A 7,554-nucleotide genomic window follows, 5' to 3' on the forward strand; every position below is an offset into this window, starting at 1 on the left:
AATCCATAGAAGACAGTAGCTCTGTTTTTTTTATTTTGTTTTTTGTTTTTGCAGTTGAGCATTATGTATAAAAATAATTATTAAAATACAAAAACTATCAACAGAGAGAAAATATATATTCTCTCCCAATAAGGACGGAAAGGCAATTTCTCATTTTTTTTAACATGTGAGACAGGTAAGGATGGATACGCCTGGTTTGCAGATTATCTCGGTGAGAAAGCAAAGGATGAAGGGTTTTCTCTGAAGTCTGCTATGAAATCCGGGGCACAGATATGTCGATCCAAAAGGCCCAGTATCTGAGCTCTGCTCTTAACCCCATTGACCTTACATCTCCTGTGTGATGAAGTCCTACTCCCTGCAAGAAGTTCTAGGATCTATGTTTGGCTACCCATATGATAGCCACTGAAATGCAGACAGAAGCCTCTCAGAGAAATATTCTTCTAAGGTCCTACATCATGGGTGCAACCCTGTGTCCCCATTGTCCCCCAAAGCTGTGTTTGTGGCCCACAGACTGACCAGATGTTCTGTTGAAGAAAACAATAAATTGACTTTTGTGGACGTTCCAAGTTATAGAGAATCCAGTTAATATTTTCTATATACAATTCCCTTCCTCCTTCCAACCCCACTTGTGGGGTTTTTATGATGTCTATGTGCCCCTGGTAGCACAGTGTGTTAAAGCACTGAGCTGCTGAACTTGCGGACCAAAAGGTCCCAGGTTCAAATCCTGTGAGTGGAATGAGCGCCCACTGTTAGCCCCAGCTTCTGCCAACCTAGCAGTTCAAAAACATGCAAATGTGAGTAGATCGATAGATACTGCTCTGGCGGGAAGGTAACGGCGCTCCATGCTGTCATGCCGGTCACATGACCTTGGAGGTGTCTATGGACAACACCGGCTCTTCGGCTTACAAAAGGAGATGAACACCAACCCCCAGAGTCGGTCACGACTGGACTTAGGTATGGTTCTTTGTAATCTTGGAAAATCAATCCAGTTTCTCTTGGCCTTGAGCATTGTCACACATGCATAAAGATTTCTGAGACTCTGCAAACAAGAAGCCATAAGAAGCAACAGAAAACTGAGCTAAAACTGTCACTGAGACTGTTGCTCCTAAAAACCCATGCTACTTCTCTTTAAGATCTTTGCTGATGATTCGGCATATGGGGCAATCAGTCCATTAGGATCCGGGCAGCAATTCTATAACTCACACAGAATTATATTGGGCCATAAATATCCCCATGCTTTCTGTAAGGTGTTTCATCTGATCAAGTAGTCTTAAAAACAAAGTATGGTACTGCTGCACCTCAATTAATGATTAAAGGTAAAGGTTTTCCCTTGACCTTAAGTCTAGTCGTGTCTGACTCTGGGGGTTGGTGCTCATCTCCATTTCTAATCCGAAGAGCCGGTGTTGTCCATAGACACTTTCAAGGTCATGTGGCTGGCATGACTACACCGAGCGCCATTACCTTCCCGCCGGAACGGTACCTATTGATCTACTCACATTTCATGTTTTTGAACTGCTAGGTTGGCAGAAGCTGGGGCTAACAGCAGGAGCTCACTCTGCTCCCTGAATTTGAATTGCAGACCTTTCATTCAGCAAGTTCAGCAGCTAAGCGGTTTAACCCACTGCGCCACTGGGGGCTCCAACTTCATTGAAACATAATCTAATTTAACTTACAATCCAGAATGGTATAGGAATGTGGAAATGTCACAGTGAGTGTGTGTTCTTGGGAAAAATAATGTAAGAAAGAGTGGCATCATTAGGGTTAGTGTCACCCATTATTACTCATGGCATCAACCCCATGGACCTCCTGCTATACCAGACCATACCATAATATTATACTGTGATATTAGAAAATTTGACAAAATTGGCAACTATAAATAACCACCAGCAGCTAAAATAACAGTGCATACTTGAGGCATGTGCAGATAAAACTATGTGATTCAAAGCATCACCTTAACGGGGTAATGCACATGTCCTCCAGCTCTGACTGGAGGGTATGTGTATTAAAAGGTTCAAAAAGTAAATCAGCATGAAGTTTTAGCCTTGTGGGTTTATTTATACAGCGTGTGTAAGCTGGGTTTATGAAATATGATTTTGTGGATAGGTCTAACTATGGTGACATTTTTGTAAAAATAATACATTTCTGCTGAAATATTGCAAAGAAATGTTACAGTCATGTTGGTGTCACTCCCTCTGACAGTATCATCCGGTGCAGTTCTCATCCCACACACCCCCTAGTGACAATACTAGCAAAAAGCAAAGCCTGGTATAGTTGGTTATTGTGTTTAGGATTTCAATAGTGGCTGCTGATCCTTTGTCATAGATGGAACACTTCTTTTTATATTGCTTTTTAAGGCCGGAGACAAAAGGACCTATCTGTTGAAATCTATGTTTTATTACACATGAAAAACTTACAAGTGCAAAAAGAGAGGGTAGATTGAGAAGTGGAAAATGATTGTACACCCTGGCAAATTTTATACTGTTAGTGTCATCATCATCATCATCATCATCATCATCATCATCATCATCATGATTACTCTCCTTCATTCTGCCTTTTTCTGTGTTACTTTCTACAACAGATACCCCAAGGCAGTGTCTACAAATGGTATAGGTGATTCAAAACACATTAAAATACTAGAATTTTTTCCAGATCTCCAAGGCACCACCTAAAGAAAAGGGTTGCAAGATGATAATCTGAATTTTGGCACTCCTTTTGAAGAAAAAACTTTTTGGGAAAATTGCTCTACAAATTGCAATGTTTGCCAAAACATTGTCCGCAAGAGAGATGATGGTTTTGCTCAGTAGCAAATATTCTGTGCAAAAGTGAGTTTTGCCATGCAATTTCTTTTCAAAAATGGTCAAAATCTGAAAACATATTGTAAATGTGCAAAATTCTTGTAATCATGCTTAAAAATGAGACACTCAAAATACTGATTTGAATTTTTAATCTAGAACAAGTTCTTCAAAGTGTGCATATCTAAAACAGAAAATTCAGCATATCTCAAATGTGTTTTTTTTTGTTTGCTGTCAGATCAGTTTTAACTATTATCTGGCCAAAATGAATTTGGCCAAAATGTGTCTGAACCACATGTCCAGATGGTCACACAGGCCCAAGATACCCCAGAGCAGAATTTTCCAAACATTTCATATTAGTGACACACTTTTTAGGCAGGCATCATTTTGCGAAACACTCAGTTTTAATAGCAAACCAGAAGTTAAACCAACCCCTTATAAGACATACGGGCTGCAGTGGCACAACAGGTTAAATTGCTGAGCTACTGAACTTGCTGACCAGAAGGTTGGTGGTGCAAATCCGCAGGATGGGGTGGGTTCCTCCTGTTAGCCCCAGCTTCTCCCAACCTAGCAATTCGAAAACATGCAAATGTTAGTAGATCAATAGGTACTGCCTCGGCGGGAAGGTAAATTGTACTCCATGCAGTCATGCCAGCCACATGACCTAGGAGGTGTCTACGGACAATGCAGGCTCTTCAGCTTAGAGACAGAGGTGAAAACCACTCCCCAGAGACAGAGATGAGCATCACTCCTCAAGAGCTGGAAGGGGAAACTTTACCTTTATCTGTGCTGGTTGTTTCTAGGCACTGAATGTTTGCCTTGTGTCTGTGTTTGCTGGAATCTGCCCTGAGTCCCCTCAGGGAGATAGGGCGGAATACAAATAAAGTGTTGTTGTTGTTGTTGTTGTTGTTGTTGATGATGATGATGATGATGTTGAATTGTAACAATGAAATGTGTGGTGACAAATCTCATGAAACCCTTTTCTTTATATATTTTCGGGGGGAAAAAATCACAATTTATTGCTTATTTCACATAGACTCAGAGGTTTCTCATTGAGTTCATGCAACACACCTACACACTGCAGCCGGCGTACTAATATGTCATGACATACAGTTTGAAAATCTTTGTTTTAGTGTTTTCTGAAAAATTCCAGAATTCCCCTGTTTATGCCTAAACTAGAGCAAAGTTTAGTTAAAAGGCAAGTTTACATAGTCAGGGCTGCATTCAAGATGAGTCCACATTGGTTAGTCATGTAGACAAGCCCTATGAGAATGCAGGTCTTGCAAACTTCAGGCTGTGGATTTTTGATTAAAGCAATCCATTTGTGCTTTGGTTTCCTCTTTCCCTACAACCTTTGATTTTATCAAGCACTATAATATTTTCCAATGAGTCAGGGAGTCTAATGATACGTCCAAAATATGATAGCCTTTATGTTATTATTTTGGCTTCACCTGATAGTTCATGTCTAGTTTGCTCTTGTTGATTGTATCTTTCTGGCAGTCAATGGCATCTGCAGAACTTTCCTCCTGCATTATATTTTAAATGAGTTGAGTCTCTTCCACCGCATATAGAAATTGGAAATACTATGGCCTGGATGGCCCTGAATATTTCAAACATTTCTAATATTTGTAAATATTTGTTTAATGACTTTGTATGAATTGTGAGCATATAATCCTAGTTCCCATCCTATCTCATCCCAATGTAGAAAAGGAAGGGAGGCACCAAAAGAGAAACAAAGAGAGGAGGAAATCTCTGGGTGCTCAAAATATATTTGTTAGATCCAACGTGTTTTGAATGAAATCTTCCTCAAGGGTACTGTAAAACAGCACTCTGTGCTCTGTGCTTTCTAATTACCCTCTTACAAAGTGATTCATTTTGCAAAAAGAGGATTTGGAGAGTGCAGAGCACAGAGTGTAGTATTTTACAGTACTCCTGAGGCAGACTTTATTCAAAACGCATTGGGCCTAATTAAAAATATTCCCACCCAGAGGTTTCCTCTTTATTTCTTGAAATCCAACCTCAGTCACAAACTTATTAGGTGGCCTTATATGAACCACATTTTCCCGTCTCTGCCTCAGCATTTTGTTTGCAATATGGGGACCATCATGGCAGCTTAATCACAAGGGTTTCCCTAAAGCCAAGAGAAATATAGCCCATGGGTGACTTGCCATCTATGGGGCCATTTTTGAGCACCAATACCCCCTCTTTCCCCCATTTTTCCTTTAAAATTGAACTGCATTATATGACACTGTAGACTCATATAATCCAGTTCAATTCAGTTAAACTGCATTCTGAAACTGAATTATATGGTAATGTAGACTAGAAGAATAATGACTTGAATACGTCAGTATACATAAGCACATTAAAGGAATGCAGTGACAAATAAAGTTTTGTGATTAACTCATTTTTTTTGCAATAACTAACACTATAAGTTATAACATGATTTGAAAGTAAGGAGAGATTATACCTTTCTTGTTGTGTAATTATAATGTTCTCACTATGTAGGTGAGTTTTGTGTCACAGGCCAGTGGATTGTAGCATTCTGATGATTTTTTAAAATTAAGAATAACTATATTTTGCATGATGAGAAAGAAAATATTACTTTTTAATACATTAACTATAATAATAATTTCCTTCCCTTTTGGTTTTGAGGTCTTAGGCGATCCCTCCTAGTTTGAGGATTTAACATCCCAAGATTCATTATAAAATGCTTATTGTTATTGTTGTGTGATGTCAAGTAGTTCCTGTACCTCGGTCCAAAATATATGACAGCCGCAATACAAGCCACAATAGCCCGAGGATGGAGGGATGAGACAAAATGGAACGTAGAAATTTGGTGGTCTTATATATCAGAATTTGGTGGTCTTATATATCAGAATATATAATCAATGATTTCATTAATCAAAGGAAAAGAAAATATACAAATTGTCTAAAAGAACCTGACTGGTTCAGGAAATGGTCAGTCCTAATTAACAAAATAGGTGGAGACGAAAGATACATCACCTTGAACCAGGCGTTCCACACAGTTAAAATGATACAATGATAATATATTGAATTGCTGTTCCAGGGGGGAGGGGGAACGGGGGAGGGGAGGGAGGTGGGTGTTACATTCCAAAGGATCGTTTAAAATGTCATTTAAGCATTACTTACTTTTGGTATTATGTATATTGAAATAAGACATGCATCGCTAAAATTTTGTTAATTGTTGGAATGTAATAAAAATAAAAAATAAAAAAGTAGTTCCTGTACCAACGTGACCCTATCACAGAGTTTTCTTAGCAAACTTCAGGGGGTGGGTAGGGGGTGGAATGCCTTTTCCTTCCTCTGATGCTAAAAGAGCATGACTTGTATAAGGTTACCAGTGGTTTTCATGGTCAAGAGAGAATCTGAACAGCAGTTTCCAGAGTAGTAGTCTAACATTCAAATACATTCATATATTAACTACTGTACCTAATTATGTACAGTGTTGCACCCCTAGGCTGCAGAGACACCTTAAAACCACACTGGAGCCCCAGGTTAAGTAATGCATGCTGTTTATTGAAGATAATATGTAATCATTAACAAATTTAAATTCAAAGTCACTAAAACAAGCTTATAGTCCACAAGGTACAAGGCACTTAGAAATCTTGAAGCAAGGGTCCATAGAAATCCAAACACAAGCATAAACTTCAATCAAGGTAGTCAAAATTAGTCCAAGGAACAGGGTCATGAACTGGAACAAAGAACAGGATTGTGAACTAGAACAGGAGATTCAAAATGCAAGGCTTTTAGGAACATCACATGATTATTCAAAATACCCAGGAACAGAAAGAACTGGAACAAGGCTCAAGGTACAAGACTTACAGGAACTTGGCATGAAAACCCACAGGAACAAGGCATGAAAGTCCAAAGGGAACATGAAACAAGAGTCCATGAAGCAGAATAAAACCTCTCGATGAGCAAAGTTACCATCTCTGAGCTCACTCTCAGAAGCCGTTCCTCTTAAAGCTAGAATCAAGGCCCCTTTCCATGGGAAGCTTCTTCAAAACCCTTTCTCATTAGTAACCATTTGCTCCTTCTCAAAACTTCCCTTTCTTTTCTCTGTTGACATATTGCTTTCTTTCTGTCAACCTCGTTACTCTTATCAAGACTCCCATCTCCCAAGGGATAACTCGACCTTCACTCTCCCAAGGAATGAGGTTCAAGCTACTTGCTTGAAACCATTGTATGCCTGCTCCGAGAATCCTCAGGAACAGCAGGCTCATCTAAATCTGGCTGTACAGAATCATCTACCTCTGGCTGCATGGGAATCCTAGGACCCGATCCAGATTCATCTGACAGGTCAGGTGCAGGTACAATCACAGGCTGAACAGGCTCAACCTCAGTCTCACCTGACAGCTCAGATGCAGGCTGGAATGCAACACACAGGCAGTTCCCAAGTTATAAACATGATCAGTTCCACAGATTTGTTCTTAAGTTAAATTTGTATGTAAGTCAAAACAGGTTTTGGATATCATAGGGATATGTGCTTGCTTTGGATATCATAGAGAAGTGTTAACATACCTGTGGTGTTTGTTTTGCTGTCTGTGCTCCTGTTTAGAAGATTTTCTCTCTCTGTGGGAATTGGATTTTGAAAAATGTGGCTTGTTGTGGAAACAAGATGAGGCAATAAAGCTTCAGTGGAGACACATTTCCCCCATGAGAGTGAATTTTCTTTCCTAAAGGTAGATTTCTTTTGCTTCCTATTGTCTCACCCCGATTCTTAAATATGAGTCATTTTTAA

The sequence above is a fragment of the Anolis carolinensis genome, chromosome 2 (assembly GCF_035594765.1).
Source record: "Anolis carolinensis isolate JA03-04 chromosome 2, rAnoCar3.1.pri, whole genome shotgun sequence".
NCBI lineage: Eukaryota > Metazoa > Chordata > Lepidosauria > Squamata > Dactyloidae > Anolis > Anolis carolinensis.